Source organism: Amblyomma mixtum, chromosome 5 (genome assembly GCF_055824585.1).
Source record: "Amblyomma mixtum isolate Tamu chromosome 5, ASM5582458v1, whole genome shotgun sequence".
NCBI lineage: Eukaryota > Metazoa > Arthropoda > Arachnida > Ixodida > Ixodidae > Amblyomma > Amblyomma mixtum.
The window spans coordinates 17,214,187-17,241,603 of NC_143016.1; the positions used below are offsets into that span (position 1 = coordinate 17,214,187).

At 45.2% G+C, this 27,417-nt stretch overlaps 1 protein-coding gene across 2 annotated transcripts in view; it reads left to right on the plus strand.

Moving 5' to 3' along the window:
• The first annotated feature begins 3,990 nt into the window (after nt 1-3,990).
• The window catches only part of Elk (Eag-like K[+] channel), a 318,564-nt gene continuing 295,137 nt past the window's right edge, over nt 3,991-27,417 (plus strand). For both annotated transcript variants that reach the window (XM_089543496.1, XM_089543499.1), the window contains exon 1: nt 3,991-4,854. The gene's annotated coding sequence lies outside the window, so the exon portion shown is untranslated. The remainder of the gene's footprint in view (nt 4,855-27,417) is intronic.

A 27,417-nucleotide genomic window follows, 5' to 3' on the forward strand; every position in this document is an offset into this window, starting at 1 on the left:
ATTAAATGCGGAAATTCTGAAATTAAAGTTCCGTTGCCTCCTCCTAGTCTTGTCTGGGCATGTCGTATCACGTGATCGAACACGTGACCTGTAGGGAGTCTTTGATTAGCCATGAATGTAGTAATGTAATTCTCTCGTCAAAACGTGAACCCTCCATGGCGCGCACCATCATGGCCCGATTCTAAGGTCTTTCCTGCGGATGGAGCCGACGTCGACTGCGCTACAACTGAGGAGCGAGCTAAGAAGAGCTAAGGAATTAAAAATGTTTTTCTACTTTAAGAAGCGATTTTCTGGTTACGAAGAGACCACAAGCATACGGAGCAGCAAAGGCAGATTGGGCAGGAATGTAGAAGAAAAGCCAACGAGAAGAAAGTACACAAAAGTAGAAGCGCAGAACAAGCCATGTTGTGAGATCCGGACTTCATCGCCTCTCTTGTAATGTGCATCGATGCCGCACACGCCGACAACGACGAGACGACGATGCGAAACTGAGGAACCAACTAAGGAGAGCTAACGCTCTAAAACAAGTTAACATTGGGTGAATGCATAACCCGGATGTCCGCTACTGTCGTAAAGCAAACATCACTAAGCGAAGAGAATGTTCAAACTATATCTCACTCAACTTACTTTCATGTAGTATATCTGCGGTCCTAACTGCGCGCACATTTCGGTGTGATGTTGTTAAGAAACCTCGCAAGTTATGCTAAAGTGTATCCCATTCTTGAGCAACACTTCAGTGCTTATAGCCGTAATTAGAACAACATCGTTTGATTTCAATAAGCAAGCTTTTTAACGACCACTGTCGAATAGCAGGTCGCTGTTGAAGTTATAGAGAGAGGTAACAGAAGTGTTCTCTCGGGGTGTATTACGTGAGCCGAACAGGAATAGGGTGCACCGCTGTGCATTATGGGCGCAGAAAGACGCAAGCTCAACGAATAAGTGCATCTTTCGTCACATTTCGTGTATTTCACTGACAGGAACATGCATTGAGGAGCTTCTTTAGATAGAGGAATGGTTTGGTTGGTTTATGAGGTTTAACGTCCCAAAGCGACTAAGGCTATGAGAGACGCCGTAGGGGAGGGCTCCGGAAATTTCGACCACCTGGGGTTCTTTAACGTGCACTGACATCGCACTGTACACGGGCCTCTAGAATTTCTCCCCCAAAGAAATTCAACCGCCGCGGCCGGGATCGAACCCGCGTCTTTCGGGTCAGCAGCCGAGAACCATAACCACCGCGGCGGTGGATAGAAGAATGGTGTGGTTTTGGTGTAGTTTAACTTGTAGATGAATTGACGGAATGTAGAAGAAAAGCCAACGAGAAGAAAGTACACAAAAGTAGGAACGGCAGAACAAGCATTGTTGTGAGATTCGGACTTCTTTAACGCTCCACATCGTTCCTCCTTTAATTTTAAAAATTCGATGCCAGTTTTACCTACTTTCAGGCAAATAGGCTTTGGATTATGTGAAATGAGCACTGGATTAATGATATCAGATCCTGCCTCCTGCCTATGTAGCGCACCGTGGAATGAGCCACTTCTCAGAGTTCAGCCGTTAGGTTGCTGGTGAGACAAATGTTCGCGATAGTCGCATTTACTTACGAACTATGCTTACAGCTAGCTAACCACAATTACACATGGCATTACAATTTGGCATGGCTTCTACTGTGCTTAAAAAATGAGTTTACTCATAATCAGAACATGAACTGTTCAGATGAATGGCGTTGCCAAGTGGTCAGATGGTCCCACAGATTTGATTAACCTCGCATTATGCGCGGAAATTATTACTATGGGCTATGCAGTAACTTTCAGACTTCCATTTTACGCCTATTGATGCAATTTTCCTGGCGCTTACGTTAATTTGTGTTCAATTGCTTCGATCTTTTAGTCTTGAACATGACTTTAGCATTAAACCGGTTGTAATATGTTGAAACTGCGTGGCTGCCAGATTAATTGTGTCGATGCTTAGATTAGTGCACTTGGCACTTGGACAAAATAAGGCAGAAAAGTTTCCATTCGAACGACGTTTTAGATTTTGTGGTAGGCCACGCCAAGGCTTGACTACTGCACGTGCAACGGGGCCCGTATGCTCCGCTCGTTGATTTCACCTTGACGCTGCTCTTGGTCTCGAATCTTACAGCATTTATTGCGGATTGCAAGATTGCTGATCGGCGCTGACCACGTCGGCACTCGTAACCGGAGAGATATGGGAGAGGTCTTTGTCCTGCAGTGGGCGTAGTCAGGCTGATGGCGATGATGATGACTTGTAGTGATCCCACGACCGACATTAATTTCAAAAATTCTTTGTCGCGATCTTCTGAGAGATCATGGCAGTGGCTGCTTTTTTGCATTCTTGGCGTGATTCCTCCTTTTAGGACTCGCTGCTTTTTAAAGTGTGCCGAGGTTGCCGACTTTCGCTTCTTAATTAAGCCACGCGCCATTTCTATTCATTCGCAACAAACCCAGTATTCAACAAGCTCGCCTCAGTGCGCTCAGTTTGTGCGCAGTAGGCAGTGCACAAAGGTTTTTGTGTTTGTTTATTGAAGATAATTTAGCATCAACACTTCAGAGCCAGCCGAAGCCACACCAGACTACTCTAAAGGAGCGTTCGATTCATGAATGCAACTATAATTTAGTAATATGACAGCAATTTCATTAGTCTTGTGATTTTTTTACAGATTTATTTAACAAACTGGCGCCACATGTTTAAATATGCTTGCTAAGGCTATTGGCCAATTATTTGAAGACAAATTCGGTAGAGTAGCGACAGAAAGATACAAAGAAACCTAGAAAGCCCTTTTATTCTTCCCCGTAAAGGTACCTTGTGTCGAGTTGAAAATAAAATTCACTGAACAAAAGCCAGTCGTCTCGCCTCGAATATGTTCAAGGTATTTTTAAACCAGGAAAAGACTAACCTAATATAAGTGTTCATGATGTAAACAGCGCGAACTACAAGGGACAAGAAAAAGAAGGGACACAGGACGAGCGCTGTTCTTTTTCTTGTCCCTTGTAGTTCGCGCTGTTTACATCATGAAAATCTACCAACTCGCCCAACTGAACGTTTTGCTAATATAAGTGTACGGACGTGACTTGCCTTCTAATCGCTTTTTACGCTCAAAATAGTCCACGTGCTTTCAGAATACTACGCTTTCCTGCATACCCGGTGAATTTATTTCGGAGACAGTGAGCCAGGGTAAAAAAAAATTATATGCCACTTTTTGCATTCACATAAAAGATTTTCTTTTCACGTTGCGGAGCCGTTCTTTCCCGTTCACTGAACGGGCTGCCTCGCTAGTGCACGTTGTAAACACTTCTCTGTAGGCACACTCATTCCGCACCAAGCGCACGAAGACGAGGGAAGAAAAACAGCAAGTTAGCAGCGAGGCTTCCGCAGGCGCCTACACAAAGGCAGAAAGCTCACGTATCAGAGTGGGATAAATCAAATGAAGCCAGAGCTCTCGTGAGTTCGCACTTGGGAGGTGGGACTCGCCGCGTCCAAGCGCTAATGCCAATAAATGTCCAGGCATGAGAGTCGGCCGAGAGAACTCGCCTACCAATCGTCCTCGCGCCCACTGGCTTGACCCTCTCCCAACGCGCACGCGTACGCGAGAGAGACGGCGTCGCTGCCCTATTCCTTGTGTCCATCGCCTCCCCACTTCCCTATTCCCTATTCCTCACTACCTCGGCATACCCTCGCGCTCGTCACTTCCCACGGCCTCTTTTCTTCTGCCCTTCCTACCTTCCCGCCGAAAGGAAGACGATAAACACCGACCCAGCGCGAAACGAAGAGGCGAAGGGAAACAGCAGAATAAGTGAAAGAAAGAAGAGGACGAGACCTGCGGATCGGGAGCGAGCGCGGACGCATGCGCAGGGCGAGGCGGCGAAGGTTGCCCCTGGCAACGACCTGGACAAACAGCGGGACCGAAGCGCCACCATTTGCCACCACGGTTGCGGCCGCGGCTGGAATTAAAACAGTCCATTCCAGACTCCGGCCGGAGCGCCCCGCACTGCGCGCGCGCGCACCTCCGTCTGGGGCGAGGAGTCGATTGCCCCGCTGGTATTTTTTTGTTTTCCCTTCGCTCCGTGCCTCGCACCCACAGGCTGTGCGCTTCCGAGGCACTTGTGGCTTCTTGTTCGCCAGTGCGCGAAGCAAAAAAGTCTGGAAGTTTTCTCGTTCTCCGATTCGTCGTCGCCGCTGCCTCTGGTTCACGAGACACCGGCTTTTTGCCGTCGTCGACAAGTCGAGCGACGTGTACAGCGGCGGACTACTGGTTCCTGTAGTGTACCGTTTTGTGTCGGAGCTGTTATTTCCTTTCATCGGTTAACCCGGCTTGGAGGCCCTCAGCGCCAGACGAGCGGCTGACATAAAGCCAGGCTGCCAATGGTGAGCGAGTGAGGGAGATTATCAACAGGTGGCAGAGCAAGTTATGGGAGTGTTCGGCGTCGGGTAAAGCTCTTCCTACGCCGCACGCGCTGGAACGAGAATCCCTGCTAACCTTTCTTCCCGCTGTCGCTGTTTTCCAACATCTCGAGAGCATCGCGCAACTTGCGCTCGGTTATCGTTGAAGACGCCCTAGTTTGAAACCAGTCCGTGAGAGTAACTGGGCGTCAATTGATCAGGGGACTGAGTGCGCACTTGGAAGGCGAGTGATCGCGACGCCAACGCCGACGGGCCGAGGATGACAGTGCGCAAGTGAAGGTGCGAGCAACTGTGCGGTGCGACGGGAGGCCAGCGTCGAAGAAGGGGAAACCTGTGGAGTCTGCTTCTTCCCCAGGCGGCAGCGCTTCGCCCTGCGCGGCTTACGACAGCGCAGTGTTCAGCACAAGGGGGGCTTCCCCGCAGCTCTCAAGGACAACGGTGAGTCCTCCCTCTGGCTTTGTTTGGCTCGCGACGACGCGGTTAGGGTCGGGAAAATTCCCGTGTCAAGGGCGGGGGTTGGCCATGCGACTGCGGGAGTAAGACGCGTGGTCCCATCGTTCCAGATATTTCTTTATGCTATTTTTTTATTGCCGCGTCGAAATAGCCTGCGCACATTGAAGGCCTGGTACAACATGTCGCCGCCTTTGTGAGAGTAATTTGCCTATATTTTGCAAGGCGTCCAGAACGTCTCCATTTCAGTCCAGTGTAAGTAACAATTCTCGTTCCCTTAAGAGGAACATCCGAAGAACAAAACTGCTGGACAAATATAGCATGTAGAGCATAGTGCAAGCGTCCTCAAGCTACGACTTCATTTCTCAAATACTGCACCGTCTGGCATCGAACAAATTTGTTCCAGTGGGAAGGAATTTTAGAGTTGTGTATGGTTATGGTATGTACGGGCTATTTGTCTGGATTATTAGTTCTGTGTGTGCTTGCGAATATACATAGATACCACGGTATAAAACAGAACTGGATGCACTACCAAAACAATTTTTGAAAGTGGTTTAGCTTTTCATTTCAAATAATTCCAAAGCATAAACATGACGGTGGAAATTTGAGAAAAAAATCGTCTGCATGAGCGTCCAAACTACTATTACACTACTTTTATTATCTTTTGGCGTATTGCTGAGTTTACCTTTTGATTGGCAAAAATTCATGAACATGTCTCGTTTTAACAGTCAGCTGTGATTCATGTTATGCTTACTGAACTAGTTCCAACGCCGGAAGGGTTTTAAAGAGCGAATGCTTCAATCAAGTGGTTGAAATTTCTTGCGTTCGACTGGCGCAGCACTTTTGAAATAGCTAGCATAGTGATTGAACCTTTATTTGGGGAGAGAATTGAAACAAATGCGGCGCCTAATGTTTATTCAACACTTCAGAACATCGATATCAAAACTTATAAAAATCACTGCAAGGCCTCTATCTTTTCCTCTCAAAGAAATGAAGAAATATTCATAGCTAACACTGAGTGATCGCATGAAGCCGCGCAGCCCCACTGGTTGCATTTAGGCAAGATTCAAAACAAAAGCTTTATCTTGCGAGGATGCGGTTTTGCTTTTCTAGAGAAAAAAGAGAAGCGTTGATTGACTAGTGAGAGAGAGAGGAAGAGAGAATGAGGTTTATTTAATTGCAAAGTTAAAAGCCTTTCCGCGATGGCTGCTCAGTTCAAGAGCTGTAGGGTCTTCCCTTCGAGCCTGGCGCCGCCAATCATCCTGAGCTGTTAACCGGCTCGTGTGGCCAGAAGGGCGGCCTCACAGGAGGTTTGGGTGGATTAGCAGCAACTGGAATGGACACAGGTCGAATGTGCGCATTCCCACATGTAGTGATTGAGTGTGTGGAGGGAGGGGGTGAGGGGGCAACTTGCTCTTCACGTGGCGCAGGATGGAGTGTAGAGAAGTACTTGTAGCTGGACGTGTTGGCGCATGTTCAGGAAAGAAGATCATTGCCTAATATTCAGGAAAGTGTAGAGAATGGGATGGAACAAAGAGCTCTGACGACCTTCGCCACCTGAAAAGTTTGCTTTAGTTGCGAAGGCACCTGACTACGTCTTACAGCGATAAGCGCCAAGAAAAACATCAACCAGGGTTTCAAGCGACCATAATTGGTGCTCGAAATTAAAAAAAAGAAGCCGTATTCAATGCCGAAAAACACTGACATTACGTTAAACTAGAGAAAAGGGTTCGAGGAAGTAAAGCAGGAATAACCTGTGGTGCCAACTGGCGGTGAAGATTGTTATGATATTTGCGAGCATTACCACCTCAAAGCGGGAATTAGAGACCTCAGTAGGAATCATAGGATAGTGTAAAGTGCTATGTTCAACAATAAGCCGTTCCAGACTTCGCTCTCGAGAAAAGACGACTGCTGTTATCACTAAGGTGACATGCTGCTTCGGCGCTCCGAGCATCACTCTTTTTTAAACCGTTAGCAGTCAGCTTTTAAAGTTTAAACTGAAGAAAGCAAGCGTCGAAGGATGAAGTAAAGGAAGTGGGTGGCGGGCGAGTTTAAAACAGAATAGGCCCTTTATATGCATCTTACATATTTCGCTCCGCGTTTACGAAGCTAGCAAGGTGGCTCCGTGTAACCATGGTGGAATAACTGCAAAGGCAGTCTGGCACACCCAAGCTAATTGCCACACAAGGCGCATCATTTTTAACTTTATACAGAAACAGTTCATTACGAAGAATTTTGATGCGGCGGAGGTGGCCACTTGTTTCTCAAGGCTGCCTTAACGTTTGTAATACCTATAATCAAATGAACGTTTCAAATGTACACTCCGCAACGTCTTTAACTGGGGGGATTTTCGTATCCCTAATTGAACCTTGTAAAATGCTTCTCTTGTTTAAACCGCTGCCATATTCACGAAGTAATTTGACGTGTGCAGTGGCATTGGCAGGTCTATTTTTATTCAGTTGATACTTGAGTGAAGTAATTGCCTGATTAACACAAAATTATGAATAATCTTCATCGTCTGCATCTACGGAATGCCAAAAACAAGGGAGATACATAGCAATGGTTCCGGTGGTGCAATTGCGCTTACACTGGGTAAAGGACTTGTCTAGGCTAGTTTACCCAGAGGAGGAAGTGAGACGAACCAGGACCATTGCTTCGTGCGCCGCTTGTTTTGGCACTTCTTGTAGATGCAGACGATGAAGTTTACTCATAAGTTTGAGTTAATCAGACAATTACTCTACTCAGGCATAATATGAACAATCATGGACCATGCAGCCACACCACACACGTCCAATTGCAGCATGAATATGCCAGTGGTTTAGCTGGGAGAAGCACTTTACAAGGAGAAATTACGGATGCAAAAAACACGCCAGTTAAATATTTGGCCAGGTTTACGCAGAAACAAGGACAGCGAATAACTATGAGCAGTAGCCACCTACTGCCTCAATCAATTGCAGCAGACGACAGAGACGCTCGAGATCAGGAACACCTTGTTCGCTTCCTTCACGAGATATGAGTCGCTGCTTTCCGGTATTTAGAAGAGCAAGTTGCTGGGCTAGTTGGTGCTGTTGCATCGTGGTGGAGCAGCGCAAAGGACGGGACACAAGAAACAAGGAAAGACGTACACAGGCGCTGACTATGAACTGAATTTTTATTGCGAAATACAGAGAATATATAGCGAGATATTGTCTATAGCTGATTGTCTATAGCTTTTAGCCCCTTTAGGGCGACCTCATCTTTCATTACCGATCATCCGTTATTTCGCGCCTTGGCCCTATACACCCTCCGCTTCTCTTTATCGTCTTTCACCGCCACCACATTCACCAACATACTGTATCTACTGACGTGACTGTCTTCTGGATTCCGGTGACCGAGCAACCTTTTATCTATGTTCCATCCCCTCATGATCGCTATATATTCTCTGTATTTCGCAATAAAAATTCAGTTGATAGTCAGCGCCTGTGTACGTCTTTCCTTGTTTCTTGTGTCCCGTCCTTTGCGCTGCTCCACCACGATGCTTTCCGGTATGGCTACCGTGCACACATCAACTTGGGAATGTGAAAACATACGAATATTATTTGAAAGACGAGAACAGAATGTCATAAATTTAACCACATTAGAACACTTGTAACCAGCGGAGATATATAACCGCAGAGATAATACAGGGACACGCGGAGTTCAGGAATTAACCCACGAGAGAAGCTTAACACAAATTCATCGACATCAATGCTGACATTTTGACAAACAAGCGCCGAATCAGAGCAGTTACGGGTGGTAAGAAAAACCGCTGTCTTATAGAAGGCACTTGCGCAAGTGTTCGAAGCAAACACGCAAGTGCAGAGGCTGACTCGTGCAATTTATTTTGCCCTGGTGGTGAATAAAATAAAACAGAGATAAATGGCGTTACGTCAAAAGAGAAAAAAGACGCAAAGTGATATATTGTGTGTTGGAAGTTAAAGACAGCACATAGCAATTGCTTCTGCGACACCTTTCTCACTAACTGGTTCTCAGCTCTCTATTGTCTCAGCCCAGTAGATGTGTAGTAGAGGTACACAATCAGCACGCGAGTTAGGAATAATGCCTTGTTTTCTTTTTTTCCTTATGTAATCAGTGCCAATACGGCATCTCTGATGTGCAGGAACTTAGCGCTATTGCCTTCTGAGACAAGCTCAGGTTTTTGTCGTCGTCACAGTCACGCCCGCTCCGTCATAGGTTATATCTTGCTAGTTTCGTTATGCAAGCGCTAGAGGGGTTTCATAAAAGCAGGTAATAGGCTGTTACGGTCCCTGTAACTAGGTTAGTTATGCAATCATAACGGATGATACAAAAATAGTTCTAAGGATTCTTGTCTCCATATGCCTAACAAGGATGTACGGATTGATGATGCTTCCTCCCGTGCGTGCGTGCGTGCGCGCGCGCGCGCGCGCGTGTGTGTGTGTGTGTGTGCGTGTGCGTGTGCGTGTGCGTGTGCGTGTGCGTGTGCGTGTGCGTGTGCGTGTGCGTGTGTGTGTGTGTGTGTGTGTGTGTGTGTGTGTGTGTGTGTGTGTGTGTGTGTGTGTGTGTGTGTGTGTGATACAGCGCGAATAAAACTGAACAAAGGCAGGCAAAACTTAAGAAAAAAAGGAAACGTATCAATCTGCTTTCTTGCATGGAAGAAAACAAAGAAAATAATAAACTTTATGCTCGACGCGCGTGCGAATTTGAGCCTTGCTGATAGAATCTTGAAAGTTGAAAGGCTAAAAACTTTACTGCTGCGGTCCGGCTTTGATATTTTCTATGCTATTTCTTACACACAGATAGCAGTTGTGTGCAGAGAAACCCGCTTACTTTGTCTCTCGGGAACAAGCGCCCAAAGCTGTGCTGGCGAGAGCAAGACCTACAATGGAACCAGCGCTCTGCGCAAGTGCCTCGACAAAAGCTGGGCCCGCGCATGCGCAGATGGTGCAGTATTCTAGTGCCAGGCCAGAGCGCCATCAGAGTGCATTCCACCAACCACACTTTCAGACATCAGACATTATCTTTGCAATCGCTATTATGAGTTTATTGTGGCCTGCTTGATGTCAAGCACATCCGATGCAGCCTTTCGAGTCGACCTTAGTTTTCTTCTCTCGATGTAGTGGTGTAAAGGACGACCTCCAGGGAGCGGAAAACCTGCAATTGAAGCTTGGCCCGCAAGGAGTGTTATTGGTGAGCGAAATCATGGAGCATGTGAAATGCACGCGGATGGGCCGCCGAATGGCATATCATCGGCGCTTCTCGCTTCTTTCTCGCATGATGGGACAAGTTTGGCAGTGCTGCCGCGTGCCTATCATGCGCCGAGCATTTACGCTTGCGAAAAGTGCGAAGCCATTCTGAACGGGCTTAACGTCAGAACTTCGCCTGGCGCCGTTTCTGCCACGGAAGCGTCGCGAAAACCGGCTGTTTGGTCCTGATTTAGCTTAAATATTTTTGCCTTGCGCTCGTCGCTTGCCGGCGCGGCAGCGTGGCCATCAGCCAATCGGCGCGCAGAACTGGCTGTTGTTCCCTCCCCAGCCCTTATCCGTGTTTCCAAGCGCAATTTTGCAACTATTGTGTGAACAAGCGTTTCGTCTGGAATGAATATTCACATTTAAAATCAAACATAACGAAATCTAGGATCGAAGCTATCCCATGTCCTTGCAGCGAAAGAGGCGTCGTTTGAAAATTTTCAGACACCGAGCGTAGCGTGCCGGCTTCTCAAGTCAAGAGAGTGCAAGGTTTTCCTCCTTACAATCGCTGATCTCACGTCACTTGTGATGCGGAAGCATTTGCGAGATTCGAATGCGAGTAAATATGCTCCAACGATCTACGTTGCCTTAGCTCGTCGCGGGGTTTCGCCTCGCGTACAGTAGTTGCGGCTCTCGTAGTGCATACAAAAAACTTTGAAAATAATGCCAGATGTATGGCTCATGTGAAATGACGCCTTCTAGGGCTGATATTTACGAAAAGCTTACGATCGATGTATAATGACTCCTGTGACAATAATCAGAATACGTGGCCGCAGGTCAAGGCAGTGCCTTGGCCCGACAGCTGTTCAAACATACGTGGTACCATGCTAATGCCAGTTGTACGCTGTTTGACCTTTTCTGTGCTATTTGTCCGCATTCATGGTAACCTTATTTTGGGCTCTAGAGCCTCGGAAAGTAACGTCAACGTCGCTGCACACTGCTACGCGGCGCCTGGCCGGATGGCGATACGACCCGGCGGCGTCAATTTGCTCATTCCTCGCATGGAAGACTATGCGACGAATTCGTGCCATCTCGCTACGCAATGTTTTAAGCATGAAATGCTTTTAGCTCCCGTTGTCGGCAGTGTGGTGACGTCACGCCGAGACCGAAAGCCATCACCCGGGCACTGAAATCCACTCATCCGGGCACTGAATTCGTCATCCGGGCACTGAAATCCACTCATCCGGGCACTGAATTCCAGTCATCCGGGCTCTGAAACGAGAACATCCGGGCACCGTACGAGACTTAACGAGACTCTCTAAGCCCTCCTACGCGACCGGCATGCAAGCGCCGGTTGGTCTCCAAATGAGACAAAAAATAACTGCTGCCAGTGCCTTCTCAATGTTTATCAAGATATCAGTGGTGCTGTGGGTTTGATAATGCACGGAATTATAATTTCCGATTTCTAATAACGCGTGCAAAAAGCACATAAATGCCACGTTACACTTCGTTGTCATACGTGATCCGGGGGAGAGGCGCTGCGTTCAAAGGGCAAGGCATCGCGCCGAACGGGTGGTGGCGTTCCTCCCTTCCTTTACGGTGCGGTTCGGGTGTCCACCGAGATGGCAGAGAATTACTGCGCCATTTCCTTTCCTCAAAAAACCTTGCGTTCAAATGGCAAGGCATTGCGCTGAACGGGTGGTGGCGTTCCTCCCTTCCTGTACGGTGCGGTTCGGGTGTCCACCGAGATGACATTAGGCCCGTAAACATTTCATGCTTACTCTACTCTCGTTTACGGGAGAGGCAGAGATTTTTTTTTTTTTCTCCGAGTGTTTCGCAGTGAATGTCTCCCTGCTTTTTTTGTTTAACGTGTTCTTGAAAACAATTTCTTGCTCTAGCTCAATCCTTATCATTTTCCACTTAGTGACTACTTTGCTATGTTCATATTTCAGCAAATGCGTTTACCTGAAGCTCTTCTTTCTTAATGAAATTGCCGCGTCGACGAGTACGGCCGAATTGGCGAGCTGCTACTCGCTTTCTCATCATCGTGACAGATGTTGGGGAGTAAGACAGCATTAAATTGAAATCAAGTTGCATTGCAGTGAGTGGCGCTCTCGTTTTAATACTCGAAAATTCGTCAATAATGCCTACTATGTTTTCTTAATCGAGAAAGCTACACCATGTTTTCTTCGCCTTTAATCCCTAACTGAATCCATCTCAGCACTTACTATTTTCGCAGGAATATGTGTTCTCCTACCGAAATACCAGTCACAAAAAAGTGAAAATCCTACTGCTATTAAAACCAATCAATCAATCAATCAATCAATCAATCAATCAATCAATCAATCAATCAATCAATCAATCAATCAATCAATCAATCAATCAATCAATCGATTATACAGTCAATAAATCAACTAACCAATCAATTAACTAATTAATTAGTTAATCACTCAATCACTTAATCGATCAGTCAATCAAATAATTATTCAATCAATCAAATAATCAATCAACAAATGAAATTTTCTCCGCATTGAGATATTCAGAAGACTATCGTAAATCCCTCTATTGCCGGGCACAACCAGTATCTTTGGTACGTTTAAGCACCACTTTACCAGGGGTTCGGTGCAGAAACAACACCCTTCAATAGGTGCTAGATGGTCTACAAAACCCAAATGGAAGTTTGAACCCACAGACAACGTGATACGAGGCCTTGTCAGTGGTTTGCTCACGACCTCGCACAGTTAGTAAATATAGCTTATTTTCGGTTGAAAGAACACTCGCTTCTTATCCTGTAATGAAAAAGCGACGAGCATCTAAAGGCCTCGTCTCTTTCTATTCCACTGCCGTGGCTGTCGCTGATATGCAAGTGAATGTACAACGCACCGCGCCGCCTGTGAATGCCGAAGCACTTTGCCTTGTGACCTGACGGCGCCCGTCGCTCCCCGTGCCATGTGCCTTTTCTATTTGTACCGTAGTTTTCTTCCACGCACTGCCCGCATTTCCGCACGCGTGCGAACGCCTGATTCAGCCTTTTTTCCGGAGAAGCCGGACCCCTAGTTCTACCAGCGAAGAGCTGTGCAGTTTCGGTGGACGCCGACGGGCGGTCCGCACCCGGTGTAATTGCGTTTCGTAACTAGCGCCCATTCAGAGCGCTGAATGGGACGACAGATTAGTTTTGGCACACGGCGGGTGTGCCCCGTGACGCTTTCAGGCCTTCTCCCCTTCTTCCTGCTCCCTCTTGCTTCCATTTCCCTTTCGCAGCACGCGCGAACTCTTTTCATCAGCAACCCGTCGGTGGATCACTGGGCTGTAGTGGCGCGCCAAGCTCCCTGAGTGGCTCGGAAAGCTTTGTGTACTGAGCGGAAACGATGGCACACGCCTGACCTTATTCCTTTCGTAGGTACGCCAGGCAGAGCCTCCGAAACTCCCCGGAAACTGCAGGCACGAAAAGGGCGGCGTGTTAGACGGCGACGGGCGCCTAACGGGACCAAGTCGGTGAGACTGAAATGGGAACTTCCAGTAATGTACAGCTTGAAAGTTTATTTTGAAGTTCCTAAATATTTAGAAAACATACAGAGACATTGAGAGGTTCAGAGAGGGCGTTGGTTACCAAAAAAAAATATTAATCGAACGAGGTAATGGAGAGCAATGACATAGCAGCAGAAAGGCACAATGCCAGGTTGTGTAGGTAGAATGCACTCAGAAAAAAAAAAGCAAGGTTTGCATCATTTATAACAGCAAGTGGTTAGGAAAACTTTGTTTCTACTGCACTTTCTACAAAACTTGGAAGCCATAAGCATATTCAATGTAAGACATTTTTTTTAGAACTAAACCACATTCGGCCTAGATTATTTTCAATAATGTAAGCGGATAGATTTAAAATATTAACTATCTGTTAAGAACGCTGCACTTCGTGCTCGCACTCGCTGAAATGATTTTCTTGCTCTTCGGATTGCGTGTGTTCTAGAGTACGCATCAATATTCTAACATTAGGCAGTGTTGTGTTTGAAGCGAATATTTCGGCCGAACCCACGCGAGACATACTCGTGCTTCCCTCATGCATGAACAGCACTGCTCCCATTTGAATAACATATGCTGCACCGCATGCCACATTTCCTAATATTCTTAGTAGAAGCTAGGACCTAAGCGCATTCGCAATTCGCGTTGCTTTCGTCGACTTATTAGGTATGCAAATGAGATTAGTTGCGTCTCGCTAATGCGCTCTGAAAATGAGAAGTCAAAGTAAGAGCCTACATTTTGTTCCGTCGTGCTCTGGAGTAGTCGCTAAGACCGTGTTGGCCGAACATGTGCATATGTGTTGGCCGCATATATGCGTCAGGAGGCATGCATAGCCTGCTTTTGTGAATGGCATTAATAGTAATACAAAAAGCCAGAGAGGGTACAGACCGACTGGCTCACTCACTCACTGACTCATTCACTCCCTCACTGACTCACTCACTCACTAATTCGCTCGCTCACTCACTCTCTCGATCGATCGATCAATCAATCAATCAATCAATCAATCAATCAATCAATCAATCAATCAATCAATCAATCAATCAATCAATCAATCAATCAATCAATCAATCAATCAATCAATCAATCAATCAATCAATCAATCAATCAATCAATCAATCAATCAATCAATCAATCAATCAATCGCTTAAATTACTATTTAATCAATTAAATAATCAATCACTAACCATTATCATGATTAATCGACCAATTGGCTGCCTGATTGATTTACCTGGGCAGATAAACTCAATTAAATAACTGATAATTAATAATAAACATCGAGAATAAAAAACTAATACTAATAATAGAAAACTAATCCTTAATAACTAAATAGTATGCATCTAACGTGCGCCGGAACAATAATGTCTTTGCGTTGGAATTCCGATAGGTAAGCGGCAAACTAACAACAGCCCTTAGCGTAACAGCAGATCAGATATAGCCGAACAAAGACATTGCTGGGGCTAAATATGCTCTCACAGACGCGTTAGTATATGGAGGACAGTGGTAAAAGGAGCACTTTCGACGTATAGTTTCTAAAGGTACGAATTAGGCAATTAGAATGCAAGAGGAAAGCACGACATGCCAAGCTATTTGAAAGTAACGGTACTGGTGTAAACATGATGGATGTGTTTAGGGTTTAGTGCTCGAAATGAATAAAGAAACTGAGTTCCGAAAAGCTCCAATACTTCAAGCGCTCCCGGTGGATGAAAAAGTGACATTGGATAGCTTACTACCACATACGAAAATTCGAGTAAAATCACGCAATTCTGTAAAATTTTGCACACTGGCAGCGGCGAAACGAGCAACTGAAAACTTCTCGTATAGGCGATTTCATTTTTTTCTTACTGGCTGTGCACACGTCATATCATTTGAATGCTTCATATTGAATATTAATAAATCAGCGCTGTACAAAGAAACACCGGATTATATGTGCACTGTTATTTTCATCTGTGGGATAGTTAAAACCTTTTCTTCTTCAAGAAATCAGGTAGCGTTCTTTCTGGACAAGGAAACGTAATAATTTCGTATAATGTTGCCATCAATACGTGTCGCTAATTATTTCATATAATGCGCTGCGAGCACCGCCGGCAAAGTTGCTTCAGAGTGTTTAGTGCCGGTCAGAAATTTCCTTTCATGACCATCAAGCCCAGCTGTACAAGCAACGAGCGGAAACTGAGTTTCTAAAGCCGTACTTCCACTCCAGTCCGGCACAACGTGCCTAGTTTTGAAAGATGTGGAGCGGAATCTCATCTCTTTAGAACTCGACGTTCCGGCAGAAACGCCTCTCGCGACCAACAATTCTAAAACAGGAGAGGAGAAAGGAGGGTTGAGAATTCTAAAGAAAGAGAAGAGTGCACTCCGAGAAAACTGTGGCGAGGAACTGTTTTGCGCCAGTCGGCCCCATGTGTCCTTATTCGATTACGTAGACATAACCGGTTCGTTAGGGACGGTGACAGAGACACGAGGAGCATCTCAAAACAGGACGGCGAAATGAAGAAGCCCATCCTGCTTACACGCGGGGAAACGGTGCGCACGGGAAACGATGTACGGTAGAAAGAGTTTTCAGCATGTGGCCAAGAATTCTTGTAAATGCTTTTCACGGTGCTGTTCCAGCTCTGCTTGTTACGCATTCTCTGAGAGTGCGCGATGAGAAGTTTTAGTTAAAGGCAAACCTTGTACCTTCATCTACATACCACATACAGAGTAAATGCTAGACGGTGTTTCCCTCCTTATAATATAGCTTACGTTAGCTTAATTAAGTCTGATTCGGTCGGATTAACTTGAGGAAATGAAACTGCCCGAAGCATGCGCCGTAAATTTTGTTCTGTTTTAGACAGAGTACGAAAGGATTATGCTGGGTAACATCATAAGGAGCATGAAAACTCTCACACTTCTCCGGTCTGCCGGGCCAAGGAGGTGGCAGTGATATATTTGTCGTGCCTCTAAGGCAATGCTCATACGCAAGCCCGCCTCGATGGCGAGCGACCAATGGTTAACCAATAGTTAGCGACCACCTGCCACGGTGGGCAGTTTGTTCACTATCCGGTGGGCAGGTTGTGATGACGCCGCAAGGTCACGTGACCTAGGGGGCCCCCTGCCTCGTAGGTTGCTCTCTGGGCCCCCACCTGCCAGAGCCATGTTCGGGAGTTTTCGCTCACAACGTCGACGCCAATAACACGGACGCCGATAACACCGACACCAGTTTTTCTGAAGAATGGGGCTTATAACGCTATCGCCGTAAAAAATATACATAGTGCGCTTTTATTTCAGCGCGGAAAATTAACTTAACAAATGCATTTTGCTTAGGATCTGTGGTGACTGATCTTTATAAGTAAAAGCTGACCACACCAATGAGATCTCAAAACAACAAGGTTTATAAATTTTCACTCTTGCCTGTATTATTCCGCTTATACTATTACCGCCTGTACTATTACGGCCATATAGGGATTCATGCTATGATCTAACAGTTCCTCGCACTCTGTTCGCTCAAAGTAATACACCCGATCCATGGCCACTGACACATGTGTCTCGCCTCTTCCTGGGTGTGGTGCAACCTCTGCAATGGTATGGTGCTGCTTCTGAAACGGAGAGTTGTCTGCACCATCCATTAACTCAAACACCTCACTCCATTCACATGAATGATAAAAGGCTGCACTTGAGAAACTTACCGTTTTTTTTCAAAGGAAACTCACTTCGACTCGTCTCCATGAATTAGAATAAAAATTCTCAAATGATGAGCAGATAGTACCGCTTGTGGAAAATGTGGACTCATATTTGCTTTCCTGGGTATTTCGATACGTTCGAAATCACAACCTATTTATTATAGATATCATATCATATCTCTACTTTCACAACCTATCAAGCTACCTTGTATTCGCTCATATTCTTTGCAGGACTAAAAAAAGACTTGGCATACGTATATTAAAACCGTTGCTGCGGTAATTCAATTCACGTAGCTCGTTCCGTTTTCACGCGACGCTTTAGTGAAGCGTGGCGTTGTATACTCGAGGTACGAAATCCACGATAAAGCTCTAAGAAATTTCTCACTTTCGATGCATTCGCTCGAAAGTAAGGCTATTTCCCCGTCGACCGCCGCGGCCGGGATCGAACCCATGTCTTTCGGGTCAGCAGCCGAGCGCCATAACCACTAAGCCACCTCGGAGGCTACATCTATGTTGCCTCTGTACACTCTCCGGACGAGTACCTGCCAGACGTCTTGAGGCTGTTTCTGGTTACCTGTCTGCATCGTGTTCTACCATATCCAGGATTCTTGGTCATCAATTTTAACTGTGGGGCAATTGTAAGCCGTGATAGAAATATTGAAAGTAATGGTTTATTCTTTCGATGCGTAGCAAAAGTTTTCTTTAAATTCTTTAAAGTCTATCGATGGCTCAAATCGATCAGTAAAAACTGCCATATGAAAAGAGAAACGATGGTTTTTGACGATAGGAAATTTGTTAAGAGCATAAAGATGCCGGCCTGTCGAGGGAAGATCTGCGGTTATAGTGATCGTTATTGCGAAATAATACTATATGTGAAGAATTGTGCTCACAAAATACTTCCCGTTGAAAAATGCGCGTTTCCAGAGTTTCTGGATGCAGTACGCCTCGGTAAAAGGATAAAGCTTATAATTAGGAAGGCTGGATGTTTGCGAACGGTGGTGCCGCCCGCACTTTGTTCCGAAGGTGGTTAATTTTTATTCCAACAGTTCTCTAAAAAAGTAGCAGAAACTCATACTGAGAATATGCGGTTGTCTCTAAAGAATTTCAAGTAACTGCGTTGCCTAATTAGAATTCACTTGCAGCGAATGACATATGCACTTGCATGATAGGCGGGAAAAGCAGTGCAGAGCTCAAGCAACAGCGAGAACGAAAAAAGTTGGCATGCAAACACATCAAGAAGCATCCGGCATTAACTTCAGCTCTATTTTCTGCGTGGTAGTATTAGAAACGAGAGCGCGAGCAAATATTTGCTCAAAAACTAGCGCATCTAAGTTCTTTATCTCACAGGCTAAGAGCACATCAAAGAACGAGTACAAGTAAATAAAAATGTTTCCCCACCGCACCGCCCACAGCATGGGAAAGGCGTTGCAAATGCACTTTCGTCTGCATGAAGTGGCATGGATTGAGGGACGCCGGGCTTCTCCAACACAACGGGCTCTCGAGTGGATTCGATAATGAGAGTTTCTCGTGTCGTTTTGATGGGTTACGCTTCGCGCTGTGCGCGGCTCTGCAGCCTCTCTTTTTGCGCGCGCTGCGTCCGCGGTTTTTACGCGTGGTTTGGCGTTTCCAGCCGCGGCTATTCTGTGGAGTGGAGAGCGCAGCGGGGTGAGGCTCCTCGCATGGTACAGCTCAACGCAGCGCAACCATGGCAACCGAAAACTGGCTTGGAAAGTTGTGTCTGCCTTTTTTAGTTTTCACGGCATTTACCAGCGGCGGCGCCGGAAGCCACCAGATCTAGGTTTTGTGCTTGGCACTCCTTGCTGTTTTTTTTATTTCGCAGACGTTTGCTGGGCAGAAAAACGAGTCATGGAATGAGTTGTAGATTAATGCCGGAAGGTTGGCCGCGCAAGTAAAAAAAAGCCTGCGAAGGGTTTCGGCGGTTTTGTATGCATATGACGTGGCTTGGCTCATAGAGGATGTTAGGCGCAAAAACAGTTGGACTAGAAGAAGAATAAACGCAAAGCGTGAGTTTTTTTTTTTTTTTTTTGTATAGCGGCAGAAGAACAATTTCCCATCTGAGGCATCTGGTTTTCGTGTAGAAGGATATTTTCGTGCGCTGTAATTAGCCCCGAAGCACTCATGTTTGAATATCCGGCTCAGTTTGTACATGATTAGTGGAGTGTCAGAATGCGGCATTGCGCATTCACTGGCCTGGAATGTACAGTAATTAGAACGACTAAAACTTGACTCGCAACAGAACAACGACTGATAACGCAGAAATTTTGGGCTGGTTTGTTATTGGCATGAATATGCATGCTTTATGGCGCTAATCTGGTGGGACAAAATGAGAGACAAGGCTCGGTCCTGGTCTTTATCCTCGTTCTGTTCAGTTAGATTAGCGATAGAAAAATGTTTATTAACAGCAACAGTTGGCTTCAATCAATAGGTCGCTTACGCTAATTGCGCGACCAGCTTTGTTTTCAAGCTGCGCGTTAGAGCTTCAGGTAAAAAGTCGTTGATTTCCAAACTTGTGCGGAGTAACCGAAATCCTGCAGATGTGCCTCATTTGAGTTGTGCCTTAATATGTACTGGGACAGCGCGGGTGCTGCCTTTTTGTCCCCTTCTTCTCACCATGTGAAGTTGGAGCCTTATCTTTTATCGGGATCCAAATCTGACTCTCCCAACTCTCAGCTTTGCAGAAGGTTACTGTGACTCATTTGAGCGATGCCCGTGCGCAGCATATGTCTGCCGGCGAGGATGAGGATTTATTCCGCCTATTTTGTCAACAAGATAATTAATGCAGCCAGGGTCCCTTCAATCAATCAATCAATCAATCAATCAATCAATCAATCAATCAATCAATCAATCAATCAATCAATCAATCAATCAATCAATCAATCAATCAATCAATCAATGAATGAATGAATGAATGAATGAATGAATGAATGAATGAATGAATGAATGAATCAATCAATCAATAAAAAAATTGGCGGGGCTTAGCTTTGATTAAGCCTGGTAGGTTGCGAAAGCAAAAGCGCAGCGCCTCAAACAGAAGGAACGCAGTGAGCCGCGTCTACAGGTCGCGCCTGGCTACCGGCTGCCGCTGCGCGACGACTCGATTTGGTAGCCCATCTCTCACCCTGGTATGACGTCAGAGGTCATTCTAAAGGTCAAACGTGGCTACCGGCCACCGCTACGCGAAAGGCCGTTGATGAGCGTAGTAATGCTTTCGCAATAATAAATAAATTTACTGGTTCATCAGTTTTAGTTTCCGTATACTACAAGTGCATTTTGTGCTCGCATATCGTCAGTAATAATGAGAGTCAGGCTCAATTTTTCACGCCGTTTTATGTGTAGTATATGAATGCTGACAGTACGGCTTACGCTAAAAGTATTTTCTCTGAATTTCGCATCTTCGCAAACATGGTTGCGAAGAGGAAGAAAAGAACATTTTAGAGCGACCCGAAGAAAATTGTGGACACATCATTCTTGGGGTCTTTTTTTTGTTGGCCCCGTAAAGCGAGTGGCCCGTCGTGAGAAATTGAGCAGCATTGCCCTGTTTGTTCTACTTTTCCATGCAGCAAATCGCTCTTTCTCGGCCTCCCGGTAGGACGCTCTTTCTCACGGCACGTTCGTCGCCGGTGCGGGCGAGAGCAAACAGGTGCTGAAGAAATACGCCTCGCGCCCAATTCTCTGGCACTCCACTCGCAAAAGCAATCCGCGGACCTCTGCAGCCAACCCTCATCATCCAGAACACCCGGCAGGGCAGTATTCGCTAGCGACTTCCGTAGGCTAAGCAATCGCCGCTCCGCGGCTCTTTTCGTGGCAGCAAGTCTTTTCCGAGAAGTAATCAGTGCGTCAAAGAGTGGATCGTGTCAGGATGACCCGAGAGTCACGACTGAGTGAGCTCGAATCTTTCGAGCTATTTTGACTAGCTTCAAAGAAACGGTAGCTTGATGAGTATCTTGATCAGTGTGGGCGAATATGCACATGAGGATTACGTAATATGAACACATCGGAAAGAGTAGGAACCCGCTGTACAGGCACCCGCCAAAGATTTCAGAAGAGAGGACAAAGAAAAGAAAAAGCTGCACCGCTTTTTTTTTTTAAAGTGCACCGTGGAAGTTGCGTAGGAGTGCCAGATGATGATGATGATGAACAACATTTTATTAAATAAAAGGTTTGTGCCAGGCGAACTGGGAAGCATCCTTAGACCAGGACTCAAACAGCCTTAGCTGTTTCCTGCGCCGGTGCAGAGGCTTCAGTTCTCGGCTGCATAGTTAGAACGCCATGGTGTTAAGCTTTTCGTGATTTCCGCTTCCTGAAAACTTTTGTGCACACTTGTACACAGCCTCCAAGACGTTGCGTCACCGCTGATTTATATCACTACCTGCGTTTCATGTTTTGTTGATTTTACGTCTTTTAATGCCATAGTTCACGGCAGAGGTGAACTGACCGGTAAAGGGCCTTTTTTTTTTCTGGAAACACCCTGCGTACCAACCTTCCGTACCCTCTACGTGCTGGTAAGAGTGCTATCAGTGACAGCAAAGCTTATCTATGCTCAAGTGACGCTTACCTGAAGCGTTAGACTTATCCGCTTCACCGCAAAGCCTCGCGAAGCTGATAATAAAGCTGAGTTGTGTGATGTAATTGGTCATCCCCAAAATTGATATGAAGCGTTCATTCGCGGCTCACCTAAAAGAGTGACGTCAGTGTCTGCCAAGCACTGGAGCTTGTGTGGTGGCTTAAACGGCGCTGCTCCAATCTTTGGAGTGTTGTCATATTAAAACCTAAGCTCGTTTCTTCCCATTCAAATAATAAAGATGCACACTACTGCTTAATCCAAGGAAAATTAAAGACGACTTTGCTGGTTGGCTTCGTCAGTAAACATCGAACATGAGTTTATTTCTGGTTCACGCGAAGATAAGAGGTGAAAAAAAACTTCTGTAAAGAAGAAAGCCAGCTGAGAGATCGTGGACGAGTAGAAGAAAGCAAGACCGGGTCCTGGACAGGAGTGCCTGGATAGTGCGAAAAGCTGAGAGAATAGTGCACAGAAAGCTGATTGCACAACTACGCCACACATGACAGCGAAATCTTGAGTTGTCAAAGAGGAGTACATTAAAAACATAGAAAGGCATCAGCCGTTGCTCACGATACACCAGACGCCCGCTCACATCTGTGCTTCCCAAACCATACCAGTCGTTAAATCCTCAAAAGAGACGACGTACTGGTGTGTTTTCTTCGGTACATAGTTCAGCACACTGCTTTCTAAGTTTTTTGATGATAGTTTTTCAAACTAATTGTACAAGCTACGGATAGACACCGCTTAAGAACTCTGTGTAGACAGCAAATGTTTTCTTTGTTTACTTCCATACGTTACTTTTAGAAAATTATCACCAGTAGCCACACTATAATGCAAAATATGTGTTGTTTATCTTGCAATCAATATTGGATTTTGAACTACAGTTCAGTGTTTGGACTGTACTCTTAATTCATATTACCGGCCCTGAGCCGGGCACATATCACCTCATCTCACTCTTCCCCTTCTGTCGATTCACTACTCGGCTATCTGTCTTTTCAGCACATTCAGCTTCTTGGCGCTCATAAAAGATCAAGATCAGTGATAAATAAAAACGTTATCTCCGCTCGGCACGTCACCTTATAACAATCGCCAACCTTCCTCTGCCACTATTTCTTCCCCCCCCCCCTTCCCCCCCCCCCCCCCCCCCCCCCCCGCTTAACTCTTTCCCAGCAAGTTTTTGTGGATCTTCCCTGTTGCATAGCAGCAATGTCTAACAGTGAGAGCACGCTTTACAGGACGCAGCAGAGCCTTGTTTGATGTGACTCAGCCAAACACCAGACGTCGCGATGGGGCACCGGAATACCCCGTAGCGCAGCCATCGCACTGATTGATTTTCTACGTCATCACTGTGAGAAAAAATTACGTAGTCAGCAGCGGAAGACGCCTTCTCCTATTGATTCGGGCGTGGGAGCCGGGCGAAGCGAAACAAGAGGCAACTTCCACCGGCTGGCGCGCCAGTAATGGGCCCGCACGGTTGCCGGTGGATGTCATTGTTTGCTTTCTGCGCTCCTCGTCCGGTTTGCGCTGACAAACGAGCTTGGTTCTGTCGGAAATAGCGCAACGTAATCTTATGCTACATGATGACGTTGCTGAGACAGCTTTTGTGCAAATATGAGTGTCACTGCAGGTCTCATAGAACACTGATGGCGATGCGAGCTCAGCAAAAAAAGTGCTTCTTTTTGGTAGCGGCGGTTTTGTTTGTTTCGCCATTTCATTTCTGTCGTGAGAATAATGCTATGTACTTATGCGGATCAGAACACACTGTTTTTTCTATTTCTCTTTCTTTAAGAAACCAGAAAGAAAGCCGCCCAGAAAAAGCCTTACTTTTCTTTCTTTTTTGCCCTTTAGCACGCCTAAAAATCGGCATTTTATTACAGAAAATTTTAGCAGATTGAATAAAAAGTACTTAGTTGCGCGTTAATCGAAGTAATGAAGTGCCGGCTCTAGCAATTCAAATAGCGAAACAAAGGCGACTTAAAAAGCATTCGCTCTAATATTAGGTGTGTTGAAGCCGTGCAGCTGGAATAGGCAGTTAATAATTATTAATTACGCGCAAGGTAAGTTCTGTGCGCCAGTTAAAAAAGTCGCCAAAACCGAGAAGGTTGAAGACAAGTATATGAACTTCCTGCGTAAGCGTAAATCTCACTTCGTCCATGGCACAGGAGTGCAACAAAAAGATATCAGATATCAGATCAAATACACTAAGATTTTAGCTCAAACTTCCATGGCACACAATTATTTCTTGTCCCCTTTTATTACTTTTTTTAAGCAGTTTGTGTGACTGTGTAGGTGTACTGTGATCACAAATTCTCCGGGAGCGAATGCCGACGTATTTTTCTTCGCTAGCGAACCAACGCAGTGATGCTGAGGTATATTGATCGGTGCCAGTTACCCGGGGAGGGAAAGCCAGCGAGTAGAAATGAACACACGTACTGGGCATCACCCACCCCTAACAACCTGCTACTTCGAGCCATCTGCATATGAAGATTTTTCAATTGCATTAATTGCCGTATAAGACAAAGAGCGAATACAGCGTCCTAGAAGATGCGATTATGGCCAATGTGTCCGAATTACTGCTGTTCCATGAGTCACCTATACCTATTGAGTGCCCGCAAAGTAGCCACTGTTTCCCTCTTGACATCGATGAAAGGCACCTGCGAACATCCGATGCTGTTGGCGAGGTGGATGACGATATGAGGAAAGGCCGTTTCCCAATGAAGTGTAAAGGAAACAGGAAAATCTGTGCGGTCAGCGCACGCCTTTATATCGATGATTTGCAAAATCAGTACATATGTGCTTAAGTAGCACCGCTGTACTAGTCACAGTGGCAAATGTTAGCGACAAAACAGCAACTGTACCCCTGAAAACACGGCAAACTTTATGCACCTTGAGCTTGCGCGAGCTAGTTGGTAATACTTTGGATGCTATTAAATTGTTGCCAATTTTTTTTTCTTCACAAAACATACTCCTTATTACTGGAAGCCTGTGGCGTAGGCTTATGTTTTCAAAATAAAGAGTTCGTACCCCCGCGATCTTATTAGAATCAAGTTTTACTCTGTGCTACCTGCTAAAATACACTAAAGCGTGCAGTGATACATGTGGTTAGTTGCAAAATTACTTTTTTTTTCTTAAGAAAACTATAATTTTTGTACATAGGAGTAAAACAACCTCGTAAACGGTTGTTTTTTTATGTAGTTGCAAACGTCTTTCTCAAGCGCTCATCTTCAAGTCCCCCTGCCGTCTTTTCGGGACCATGTTTGTAAATGTGAACTACTCAATGCGCGGCACTGTTTTATTTCCCTCAATTTCGTTGTTCGAATGCAAGAACACGAAAACAACGAACAAATACCGTTTTAGGGCTAACAACACAGAGTTCACAAAAAGATTTTCTATTCATTACTTCCTGAAAAGCGGCGGAATTAGGAAAAATATAAAACACGATGTTTCGAGAAGGGACCAGGTGCCTCAGTGAGAATTGAGGGAAGCATTTTCAGTCGGGCGAGAGATTCTATGGCGAGAATGTTGGAGAGATTCTAATTATTGAATTTAAGAAGAAGATTGATATCAAAGATATGTATTTCGAGAATAGGAAGTGCAGACTCGGTGTGTCCTTGGACTGATGATTTGCTTTGCTTGTCGCATTAAACTATTTTTTCGTACTGGCTTCGCATCTTTCTTATGGCCGTCTGTGCATCACTGTGATGTCTTTTTTCTATGGCAGCCTGTGCTCAAGAAACGGAATTGAAGTTTACCGCTTCTGGCTTGATTTTTACTGGGATGTTCTTATTTCCTCCCATATTATGGTTTATAGCTGCATCAGTCGCCGGCCATTCATTCACAGAGGTGATACATTATTTGTTTTACATTTTTTTAAGAAAAAGAAGTCGCAGAGCTTTTTATCTAAGGTGCTTACTAATATGGTCTCTTTATTTAAAACACGCGTTTGTCATGAATTACGCAAGGTCGCATTCTGTTCGCTCAAAACAACCTGGAACTACCGACTGAATACGTCAATTTTGTTCCATAACAAAATCCTTGCAGTGCGCTCTGACCCGGCATGCCTCATGCCGAAGAAGGGCGGGCTACACGTACAAAAAAAGAATAGACCTCCTTATTTTCCATTCTGTATTCCAATATATCCTGATTTCAAGCTCACCTTTCCTTTGAAGCGGAGGTAGGGGGATCACATTACAGTGTGGCCTTTGAAAGAAAACTTGTGCATACATCCTCGCCGATATACCTGTTTCCTGGCCCTACTCCTTTTCGCTGCAGTTGTCAGATGCATTTCGAGGGCATCAAAGACGGCGCGTATACATTTCAGACCAATAACAAGTTCCTGCCGCCATTCCCTTGACATGCAGAAATCATACCGACGTAAAATAATTTAAAAAGTAACTAGAAGAAAGAGACCAGGCAGGAATGCACCTGTCACTGACAGCAGTCACGAGTGCCTTTCTTTGAAGCGTGCTTCTTGCTTTTTTTTTTCTTTGGTATTCTTCGGATGCGAGTAGTGAGCTGAAGACTATTGACGACAGGGGATGCTTGTGTGCGGGGCATCTCCAATCGCAGCCTGGAGCAGTCTACACAATAACAACCTAAGATTCAGGTTATCCCGCAATCCCCAAACAACCTGTGTTCAGTGCAACGTGGCTTTTGTAGCTGGGAAGATGAACTGCATTGCGAGGGCCACCAAAAGTGAACTGTGGCGTGGAGCGACTACTGTAAAGTTGCTTTTTTTGTGCTATAACGTATGGAGTGTTGATCTATTTTATTAGATTGAAGCGTATTCATTACAAACAGGCACTATCAAATATGTTGATACATTGTGTGCAGAAATCTTCCAGGCATACAAATATATTTGACTCTCAAGATTGGCTGACTTAATGAGAGGGGGCTGATACCACGGCAGTAAAAAAAAAGTATTGCTGAGCAAAGCTCTCGGTTCACCTCACAACAGCAGCAAAGCAAAAATAAATCCAAAATATGTTTCATTTCAATCAATCAATCAATCAATCAATCAATCAATCAATCAATCAATCAATCAATCAATCAATCAATCAATCAATCAAATAAATAAATAAATAAATAAATAAATAAATAAATAAATAAATAAATAAATAAATAAATAAATAAATAAATAAATAAATAAATAAATAAATAAATAAATAAATAAATAAATAAATTAATCAAGTAATCAATCAATCGATCAATTAATCAATCAATCAGTCAGTCAGTCAGTCAGTCGATCGATCCAGTCGATCGATCAGTCAATCGATCAGTCAATCAGTCAGAATTTATTGTACTGGCATTAAACTTTGTAATACGGCTTTGAACTTTTCCTTGCTCGTCGCTTAGATAATACATCCACTCGGAACTATCATTTGGCACCTTAAAGAAGTTTTCTTCTAAACCGCGATGTGTAGCATGATAGGGAACGACAATGCCGGCAATTTCGCACACACTTTCATACAAACAGACACAGAGCGACTGATGAGAGGCGCCGACGACAGTGGTAAGTACGCTTTCGTACCGTCGGGTGACGTTTTAACGCTCACTAAGAGTGATGTCGAACTGTACTCTAGGCACTGTCTTTCACCCTTTTGTT